This window comes from Balaenoptera ricei, chromosome X, assembly GCF_028023285.1.
Source record: "Balaenoptera ricei isolate mBalRic1 chromosome X, mBalRic1.hap2, whole genome shotgun sequence".
In the NCBI taxonomy this organism is placed as follows: Eukaryota; Metazoa; Chordata; class Mammalia; order Artiodactyla; family Balaenopteridae; genus Balaenoptera; species Balaenoptera ricei.
Genome location: NC_082660.1, coordinates 71,413,157 through 71,425,246, shown reverse-complemented (window position 1 = coordinate 71,425,246; position 12,090 = coordinate 71,413,157). Strand labels below are relative to the sequence as shown.

At 34.5% G+C, this 12,090-nt stretch overlaps 1 pseudogene; it reads left to right on the top strand.

Moving 5' to 3' along the window:
* The first annotated feature begins 914 nt into the window (after positions 1-914).
* LOC132357254 (ferritin heavy chain-like) lies at positions 915-1,465 on the top strand (annotated as a pseudogene).
* The last annotated feature ends 10,625 nt before the right edge of the window (positions 1,466-12,090 follow it).

Below are 12,090 nucleotides of genomic sequence, written 5' to 3'. Positions count from 1 at the left end.
GGAATTATGCTCCAATAAAGATGTTAAAAAAATAATTAAAAAGGATAACCAAAAATAAATAAATAATGGAGATATGAACAATAATTCAATAATAGTAGGAGACTTTATCCTTCCATTGACATCAATGAACAGATCTTCCAGACAGAAAATCAATAAGGCAACAGAGGTTCTAAATGACACATTAGACCAGTTGGACTTAATGGATATCTATAGGACACTACATCCAAAAAGAACAGAATGCACATTCTTTTCAAGCACGCATGTGATGTTTTCTAGGATGCACCACAGACTAGGTCAGAAAACAAGCCTCTAACAAATTTATGACGATAGAAATTATTTCACGTATCTTTTCTGACCACAGTGATATGAAACTAGAAATCAACCACTCTAAGAAAAATGGGAAAATGGTAAACACATAGGGACTAAACAGCATGTTACTAAAAAACCAATGAGACAACCATGGAATCAAAGAAGAAATCAGGAAATACCTCAAGACACATGAAAATGAAAACATAATCTCACAAAATCCATGGGATGCAGCAAAAGCAGTTCTAAGTAAGAAATTCATAGTGATACTTAGTGGTCTTCGTCAAAAGACACATAGTGGTCTTCGTCAAAAAGCAAGAAAAATCTCAAATGAGCAACCCAACGTACCACATAAAAGACTTAGAAAAAGAAGAACAAATAAAACCTAAAATCAGCCACAGTCTTTGCAGAGAGTCGCCACGGTTTCCTGCTTCAACATTGCTTGGACAGAACCTGGCCCTCATCCCCCGGCTCCTGCTGGCTGCTCAGAGCCAGCTCTCACCACCACCTCACAGCACACTCCATCTGCCCCAAGGTCCCCGCTGCCACTCCAGTGCTGCACAGCTGCCACCACCACTGCCAACATTGCCTCTCCTCAGCCACCCACCATGATGACCGTGTCCACCTCGCAGGTGTATCAGAACACTACCAGGACTCAGAGGCCACCATCAACTGCCAGATCAATGTGGAGCTCTACACCTCCTATGTCTTCCTGTCCATGTCATACTATTTTGACTGTGATGATGTGACTTCGAAGAACTTTGCCAAATGCTTTCTTCTCCAATCTCTTGAGGAGAGGGAACATGCTGAGAAACTGATGAAGCTGCAGAACCAATTGGGTGGCCAAATCTTCTTTCAGGATATCAAGAAACCAGACCGTGATGACTTGGAGAATGGGCTGCATGCAATGGAATGTGCATTACACTTGGAAAAAAGTGTGAGTCAGTCACTACTGGAACTGCACAAGCTGGCCACTGACAAAAATGACCACCATTTGTGTTACTTAATTGAGATTCATTACCTGAATGAGCAGGTGATATCCATCAAAGAATTAGGTGACCATGTTAACAACTTGTGTAACATGGGGAACCCCAAATGTAGCATGGCAGAGTGTTTCTTTGACAAACACACCCTGGGAAACACTGATAACAAGAGCTAAGCTTTAGGCTGGCTTCCCATAGCCACAGGGGTGACTCCCCTGGTCACCAATGCAGTGCCTGCATATTTGGGTTACCTTTACCTTTTCTATAAGTTGTACCAAAACATCTACAAGTTCTTTCCTTAGTACCATTCCTTCAAATAAAGTAATTTGGTACTCCCCCCCCCCAAAAAAATACCTAAAGTCAGCAGAAGGAAGGAAATAATAAAGATCAGAGAGGAAATAAAATAGAGTTCAAAATAACCATAGAATAGATAAATGAAACAAGAGCTGGTTTTTCGAAAAGATAAGCAAAATCAACATACCTCTACCCAGGCTCATCAAGAAGAAACACCCTCAAAAAAAATGAAAGAAAAGAAATAACAACTGATACCACAGAAATACAAAAATCATAAGACAATACTATGAGCAGTTATATGCCAACAAGTTGGACAACCCAGAAGAAGTTGACAAGTTTCTAGAAACAGAAAGCTTGTCAAAACTGAGTCAAGAGGAGACAGACACTTTGAACAGACTGATCACTAAAAGTGAAATAGAATATGTAATTAAAAAAAAAAACTCCCTCCAAACGAAAGTCCAGGACTGGACTGCTTCACTGGAGAATTTTAACAAACATACAAAGAACTTATAGCTATCTTTCTCAAACTATTCCAAAAAATTGAAGAGGAGGGACTGCTCTCAAATTCATTCTATGAAGCCATTATCACCCTGATAACAAAACCAAAGACACCACAAAACAGAAAATTACAGGCCAACATCTATTTTTAATGAATATAGATGCAACAATCCTCAACAAAATATTAGGAAACAGAATCATACATCAAAAACAATACATAAAAAATACCATACACCATGATCAAGTTGGATTCATTCCGGGGTTGCAAGGATGGTTCAACATAAGCAAATCAATCAAAGTGATATACCACATTAACAAAAGGAAAGACAAAAGCCACATAATCATCTCAATAGATGCAGTAAAATCATTTGACAAAAGTTAACATCCATTCTAGATAAAAACTCTCACTGAAATGGGTATAGAGGGAACATATCTAAACATAATAAAAGTCATTTATGACAAAGCCACAGCCAACATAATACTCAACAGTGAAAAACTGAAAGCCTTCCCATTAAAGTTAGGAATGAGACAAGAATGCCCACTCTTACCACTCCTATTCAACATAGTATTGGAAGTCTTAGCCATAGCAATCAGACAAGAAAAAGGAAAAAAAATCTAAATTGAAAGGAAGAAGTAAGACTGTCACTATTTGTAGATGACATGATACTTTACATAGTAAACCCTAAAGTCTCCATACAGAAACTATTAGAACTAATAAATGAATTCAGTAAGGTTGCAGGATACAAGGTTAATATAAAGAATTTGTTACATTTTTTTACACTAACAATGAAATTTCAGAAAAGGAAGTTAAAAACCCAAAAATCTCGTTTAAAGTCACATGAAAAAGAAATACCTAGGAATAAATTTAACCAAGGAGGTGAAAGACCTGTATGCTGAAAACTGTAAAACATTGACAAAATATACTGAAGATGATTCAAAGAAATATAAAGACAACACATGCTCTAGGATTGGAAGAATTAATATGGTTAAAATGGCCATGCTACCCAAAGCAATCTACAGATTTAATGCAATCCTTATCAAAATACTCATGACATTCTACATATAACTAGAACAAATATCTTAAAATTTATATGGAACCACAAAAGACCAAGAATTGCCAAAGCAATTCTAAGGAAAAAATAAAGCTGGAGGCATAACCCTTCCAGACTTCAGACTATACTACAAAGCTACAGTAATCAAAACAGCATGGTATTGGCACAAAACAGACATATAGCTCAATGGAACAGAACAGAGAGCCCAGAAATAAACCCACTCACCTGTCGTCTATCTATGACAAAGGAGGCAATAATATACAATGGAAAAAAGACAATCTCTACAACAAGTGGTGTTGAGAAAACTGGACAGTTACATGTAAATCAATGAAATTAGACCACTCCCTCACACCATATATAAAAATAAAATCAAAACAATTTAATGACCTAAATATAAGACATGACACCATAAAACTCTTAGAAGAGAACATAGGCAAAATATTCTTGGGTATAAACTGTAGCAATATTTTCCTAGATCTGTGTCCCAAGGCAAAAGAAATAAAAGCAAAAGTAAGAAGTGGGATCCAATCAAACATACAACTTTTTCAGAACAAAGGAAACCATCATAAAATGAAAAGACAACCTACAGAATAGGAAAAAATATTTGCAAATGATGCAACTGACAAGGGCTTAATATCCAAAATATACAAACAACTCATACAGCTCAATATTGAGAAAATGAACAACCCAATCAGAAGATGGACAGAAGACCTGAATATACATTTTTCCAAAGAAGACATACAGATGGCCAACAGACACATAAAAAGATGTTCAGCATCATTCATTATTAGAGAAATGCAAATCAAAATCACAATGAGGTATCACCTCACACTAGCCAGAATGGTTATCTTCAAAAAGTCTACAAATAATAAATGCTGGAGAGAGTGTGGAGGAAAGGGTACCCTCCTACACTCTTGGTGGGAATGTAAACTGGTGTAGCTATGGAAATCAGTATGGAGTTTCCTTTAAAAAAACTAAAAATACAGCTACTATATGATCCAGCAATCCCACTCCTGGTACATATCTGGAAAAAATGAAAACACTAATTCGAATAGATACATACACTTCATTGTTCATCACAGCACTATTTTTTTTTTTTTGGCTGCACTACACAACATGAAGGATCTTCCCTGACGAGGGATCGAACCCATGCCCCCTGTAGTGAAAATGTGGAGTCTTAACCACTGGACTGTCAGAGAAGTCCATAACAGTACTCTTTATAATAACCAAGACATGGAAAGAACCCAACTGCCCATCAACAGAGGATTGGCTTAAGAAGATGTGAGATATATATATATATATATATATATATATATATATATATATATATACACACACATACACACACACACACACACACACACACACACACAATGGAATATTTCTCTGCCATAAAAAAGAATGAAATATTGCCATTTGCAGCAACATGGATGGAACTAGATAATATACTTAGTGAAGTCAGATAGAGAAAGACAAATATTATATTCTATCACTTATATGTGGAGTCTTAAAAGTAATACAAATGAATCTATATATGAAACAGAGGCACAGACATAGAAAACAAACTTATGGTTACCAAAAAGGGGGGGGATAAATTCAGAGTGTGAGATTAACAGATACAAACTACTATACATAAAATAGGTAAGCAGCAAAGATTAACTATACAGCACAGGGAATTATATTCAATATCTTGTAATAACCTATAATGGAAACTAATGTGAAGTACAAATATGTATTTGTATATATAATATATATCTCAATCACTTTGCTGTATACCTAAAACTAACACAATATTGTAAATCAACTATACTTCAATTAAAAAAAAGAGAGAAAATCTTCAGGATCTAGGACTAGGCAACAAGTCTGTAAACTTGACACCAAAAGAACAATCCGTAAATGGTAAAGTTGATCAATTGTACCTCTTCACAATTAGAAACTTTTGCTCTGTGAAAGACTGAGAAGAGAATGAAAAGACAGGCTACAAACTGGGGGGAAGTATCTGCAAATCACATATCTGACAAAGGACTTGAATCTAGACAAATTGGTAATTGCCAAGGGTTACATTTGGAAGAGGGTATAAGTATAAAGAGAAATTTCTTTGGGGTGATAGAACAGTTCTGTATCCTGATTGTAATGGTGGTTACACAAATTTCAACGTATGATAAAATTTTATAGAAATATACACAAAAAATAAATAAAGGAAGAAAAGGAGGAAAGGGTGTCATACTATGGGTTTGACATTGCACATAAGTTACATAAAATGTCATTGGGGGAAGCTGGGTGAAAGTTACATAGCATTTAATCCATACTGTTTTTGCAAGTTCTATATGAGTATGAAATTATTTCAAAAAAATTTTTAAAGTTCCGGTCTGAGTGTCAAGAGAAGATGTGCATTCTAGTCTGAGTTCTCTAAGGCAATCTCTCTGAATTCCAGTTTCCTCAACAGTAAAATGTAAAGAATTTTATTTGTCATACCTATCTAATAAAAGTGTTAATAACAATTAACAATTGAGAATAAAATTGATATGAAAATACTCTGAACTCTTATGTTTTGGACAAATGTACTTTTTATGCCCTAATGACTTCATTTATGGAAATACCTAATTCCAAGAACTGGATGTCTCTTGACATTTCTACTCCAAATGTGAAATATGTTTTTTCTCACTCCTCAAGTTTTTGTTTAACAAGTATATCATATAGAATAAATTCCACTTGACTAGGGAGGTGGGAAATTCAAGCAAGAACATAATGTTTATTTCTTTGTTACATTTTAACTTTATTTCAAATCACAATCAGCATATATTTCAAAAAGCCATCGCTTATTAGGCAGGTATAATTTAACTAAGTTATACATGCAAAGATTTCTGAAATCAGATGTGGGGAATGTTTATGTCAGAATTGTTTTCCCCTTAAGAAAACACAGCTTGCTACTAATTAATTAAATAACTGATGCAACCATTCTAAAAGCTGAGCTACATTTCTGCACTAGCTCCTCCTTTTTGTGTTGTTTTAGCTTTTATTTTGTGAATTATGGGAAAATGTTTGGTATACTTGGCATACTTGGTATACTTGCTATTGTGTTACTTTAGATTAAAATTTATGGCCCCAACTTGATCCATCCCTTGCATAAACACAGTCATAAAAAAAAATACATTCTACAAGAACTGAAACTTAAGCCAAATACTTATTTAAATCTTTGTTCACCCCTTTTCCTACTGGACTGTGCTGATTCCTGAATTCAGACTTGAGGGCTGAAAGCCAAATAAGTCAATCATTTTTCTTGGAGGAAAAGAGACCCCTTGAGCATCAGTGGCAGAAATTATTTTCTGACTAGCAGTTCATTCACAAGAGCAGGTTTCACTTTGTGACCTAATTTCAATAATGAGTCTATTAAATTTATTACAAATTTGCAAAAAATCTCAATGTTGCTAAATATAATTTTGTAATAAATAAAATAACTACATAATAATGGCTTTCTTTTTAATTAATGAAATTACAAAAGTTTCCACTCCATACCCTCATTAGTTTGTCTGGATTGCTGTAACTGTACTAAATTTAATGTATGTGCCAGCGAAACTCCTCAGGTCTTCTATTGCCCATTTTCAAATGAAACCTCTCTTGCATCTCAAATGTAACATAAAATATCAAAAATAAAACATTAATACATCTACATAACATATTTACAGTTGAGATCATCTCAATAAAATATTTCCATCTTTTATTAGAATATTCAACTCTCATTCACATACAAGTGGTGTTACTATCCACTATAATTTTATCATATTCTAACTGACCTCATGGATGAGTTTTTCAATTATATTTCCAAAGTTATTTGCCATCACTCCCTTTTGTGATTACTCATCACATCCCCAACATGCCTCAAACTTCCCCTTGTCTGGAAAGATACTTTCTCCCTTACTCAGATACTTGGATATTACTAATCCTTCAGAACCCTACTTAAAAGTCTTCCTCTGCTCCCTTTCATCCTCACCCAAATTAGAAATAAATATTCTGCACTCTGTATTTCTGTAAGCATTATAGATAGGTGTATAATGTCTTGTCTTTGTTTTTTGACTATGATTCTCTCAAGGCAGGGACTATCTTCTTCATCTCTGTGTCTCTTATTGTACCTAGCAGAGTGCCTAATACAAAATAGGAGCACAAGAATTGCTTGAAAATGAAAAAAAAATAGTCACTCTTTTTACCAAGTTGATTATTTTTATGATGGCAGAAGCTAGAATAAAAAGGCCTTTCTCTACCAATAGTGATATATGAACTGGCAAAGAAATGCCAGTACAGAGTGAAATATAAAGGTATGATTTAATTATTTTAAAAAATATTCCCAGAACATAAAATTCTCATAATAGAATGGAAATTCAAAATCATATTCCAAAGGCACATAGAAATTATTTTTGGATTACTTAAGCCACTCCTTCCCTCTGTTAGCATGAATAACCAAGAAAAGGCCACAAAACGTATAACCACACCATTGAATATAATGCAGAAAAGGCAGCAATACTCCCATTGAACCAAATCCAACCTGACCAATAGTTTTAATATCTCTGTAAGCAAATAACCCTTCCATATCCAAATTGAACACACAACAAAACTAAATCAACATAGAATGATTGATAATGCAATTGCAGTTTTTATGTTGTTCATAGAAAATTTCATCAATAAGCAAATTTATATTTAAAGTAATGAAACTAAAAGATTCCAGTAAATACCATATGAATTTTACTTTGAAATTTATTTTTTTAATTACAAAGTATTATTCCATAAAAAGCAAGATAATTCAGTTAATAATGACATATTATATATTAAAAAAATAACATTATACTGTGTGAAATAAGTCAGACAGAGAAAGACAAATACTATAGGATATCACTTATATGTGGAATCTGAAAAAGAAAAACTAGTGAATAAAACAAAAAAGAAGCAGACTCACTGATATATAAAACAAACTATTGGTTACCAGTGGGGAGAGGGAGGGGAGGAGCAATATAGGGGTATTGGGGATTATATGAAATCATGTGTGTGAAACTTTTGAAAATTGTAAAACACTATAGAATTTTAAAAATCTTTCATTCAAAAAAATTAAAAATTAAAGAAATAACTGAATCATTTAGAAAATTTTGACTTTTAAACATGCAATTATATTTTCAAACTGTCACCTACAGTCACTCTGGACTGATTTAGAATAGGTCTTTGAGTAGGCTTCATCAAAGTGAACATTTAACAGCTCAAGCAATAGACCTTAAATGAAGTTCACATTGTACCAGAGAACATAGGGTGACAGTGACAGAGAAATGCTGTGACTGAAAAGGAACATGAATGTTTTTTAAAACATCAGATTTATATCTAAATGAGTGTTATTCCCTTCAAAATTTTTGCCTTGGGTTGTGATATACATGCTAAAACTATTTTTCCACTGCTCAAAGCATTTCAGAAACCCTCTTCAGGAATTGCTTCCAGATTGGGTTACCCATTTTTTTTCAACTGATGATGTCGAAATTTAGCTACTGCTTTACTAACACTTTTAGCTGTTCCATTAACAGAGTGTAGGGCAAGGTCTGGTGAAAGAAGAAAAAAAAACAGTAGACAACCAGATGAATACGTGTAACTTTCCACTAGGAAGGATAGGGATAATTGCATTGTGGAGCATATTGCTGCAAACTAATTTGCAAATTTGTTATTAGTTAGTGTCCTTTGCACTTGACAACCTAGTCAAACTCCAGTCAGCTACACCATATTTCTAGTGTTGCTGACTTTTTGCTAGGGATATAGAGAAATAGTCTCTTTTTATGTGATTGGCCAATTGACTAGAATGATAGCTGATCATTTATCACCTCTATTTTACTATCTGTGACTCAAACAAGAGCTTTTAGACTTTCTTAGAAATGGATGATACCTTAATTAGACATTAAATGGTTTGTACAAAGAGCAGTTCCACATTACTAGAAGTTTTCAAATGAAGATTAGACAACCACTTGACAAGGATATTGAAGAGAGCACTTCTGCCTGAGGTAGAGAATTGTATCATATGAACTTCAAGATTTCTTCCAAATCTGAGACTCAGTCATCTTCTATTCAATTTAGTATTTATTAATTTTTCTCTTTCTCACCACACTCTCATTCTCTCTGTGTCTAGTTTGTCTCAGTTTCCATCCTAACAGGCAAGCTCATTAAAACCCAAACATGTAGCCTTTATAGCTACATGAGCGACTTTAGAAGAACACCTCTGCTATGGTCCCAATGACAAAGCTATCTGTGCTCAACATGGAAGGACTACAGTGAAGAAGTGAGCAGAACATGATGGTGGATAAACTGGATAGCTTCCCAATATCCCCAGCAGGTCTTGGGTATGGGATCATTAAATTATTTTAGTTGAATTCTTAATGCATTTAAAACATCTATATTTAAATATAAATACAAAAATTTTCAAAGCCAAATAAAATGCACTATTTTGAATCAGTTCTTAATTATCCCAAATGGAGCATGAATAATCTCCAAAGGTGACCATCTAAAAGTGACTTGTACTTGGCCTTTAAAGGGTATATTATTCTTATCTTTAAATACATATGCCTCCAATATCCTAGGACTTTACTTTAGGTTGAACAATGAAGCAAAACTAAAAAGGGCTATATCTTAAACTTCCGCATCTTGACCTCTGGTTCAACTATTTACAGCCACTCCATTCCACCCTGCCAATGAATTACCTCACCTTTCAAACTGATGGAAAGCAACAACCAAAAGCAGAGGTGACCTCTCTCCCTAAACATTCTAGTTTACATATTCCCTTGCAAGTTCATACCTCCCTTTGAGCAAAAAGTTAATAGAACTTCAAGGACCTTTTCTTCATGTCTTCGCTGGGCTATGCTAATTCAAGACCATACTCTTGTAAAGTCAATACTTAAGCAAAATAGGCGATAATGTCAATAAAAATTTGAGTGCAAGATTTTCCAAGAGCAATATGGATAATATAGATATGTTTAATTATATTTAATGCAGTAGTTAAGACACTAGTTTGTGGTCACCATGTTTTGCTAAATAAAGAGTTGGGCTAATCAGGGGTTATCAACTCTGGTTACACATGAGAATCACCTTGGTAGCTTTTAAAAGTATATATTCAGTGCCCCTTCCCCAATTTCAGATTTTATTGGTCTGTAAATGTGCAGCCAGCTATGGTAGAGAATCACTAGGGAGATGATCCGTGAGGAGATATCATTATTCTCTAGATTTATGTGACTATGTTCTTTCTTACTAATACTGATTCTTCACTATAGAAATACTAACATTAAAGCAATTTGACTGAATAATTCAGTCAAATGGAACCTGCTATAAAACCAAAAAGAAGATTCATTTTAAATAATTTATCCATATTGGTTTGCTGCCCCTCTCCACCAAATTTCCTTTAATAACATTGACAGTCCTTATTTGCATGATAATATGATACCAAAAATTACCATATTCTAAACATAATGGAATGAACACAGGATTGGAAAACAAAAGATCTGAGTTTGACTCATTTCCAGGCTATGTAATCTTGGGCAAGTCTTTTAGGCCCTCTGCACTTCAGTTATGTAACATGAGGTGATATCCCTATTTATCTCACTGAGCTATGAGGATCATATTAGATTAGTTATGAGATAGACAGTTAGTTAGAGACAGACATGAACGATTTTCTGAGATGCTAGCTGAATGCTCCATCAGGGGCTCCTAAGAAACTAACCAGCTTTGTTGGGAGACCAAAGACTGACTCAGTTGTTGTTGACAGTTGATATTTTGGTACAATCAGTCTCCTGAAAAACTGACCCAAATTAAACTAAAAAATGAATACTTAAGCAAAAATTTTTAAATTTATGTTAAAAATCATCTTTCCAAAAAAGACAGGCTATCATGCTGGCAAATCAGTACAGTCTCTCACTTTATTACTACAACTACTACTGCTACTAATAATATATTTACTACTTACTAAGTTCCAGGCACAGTGCTAGATGCTTTATGATTATTACTTTATTTTATACAAGACCATGAAATATTATTATGACTATTTTAAAAATTAAAACAAAAACACGTGAGGTTCAGAGAGTTTAAACAGTTTTTCCAAGGTTACACAATTAGTAAATAATAGAACTGATATTCAAATTCTGGTCTTTTTTACTCCAAATGTCATGCTTATAACCATTACTTTCCAGAAGTTTGCCTGCTAAATACCTGTAAAATAAAAGTTTAAAAATGAAAAAAATGTATTATAGACACAGTTTTAGTAGAAAGAAGAGTTGCATATGAATTTTAGAATCAAATATAGAATATTTTTATACTTCCTAATGCTAAATAAGTAAACATTTTTCTTGAACATTTCTTATTTGTCCAGGTGGAAATTATCCAGCTCAAGTACAACCCCATCATAGTTTGACTCATCAATCTCTAGCTCTGCCTTCACCTCCTACCATAACAAGATGGCATGTTAGGAAATGTCAATGAATTTTATTTTCAAGATATAAATATAGGAGAGGAACCAAGATGGTGGAGTAGAAGGACGTGCTCTCACTCCCTCTTGTGAGAACACCAGAATCACAACTAGCTGCTAGACAATCATCAACAGGAAGACACTGGAACTAACCAAAAAAGACACCCCACATCCAAAGATAAAGGAGAAGCCACAATGAGACAGTAGGAGGGGCGCAATCAGAGTAAAATCAAATCCTATAACTGGTGGGTGGATGACTCACAGACTGGCAAACACTTATACCACAGAAGTCCACCCACTGGAGTGAAGGTTCTGAGCCCCACGTCAGGCTACCCAACTTGGGGTCTGGCAACAAGAGGAGGAATACCTGGAGAATCAGACTTTGAAACCTAGTGGGAATTGATTGCAGGACTTTGACAGGACTGGGGGAAACAGAGACCCAACTTTTGGAGGGCACACACAAAATAGTGTGGCATCGGGACCC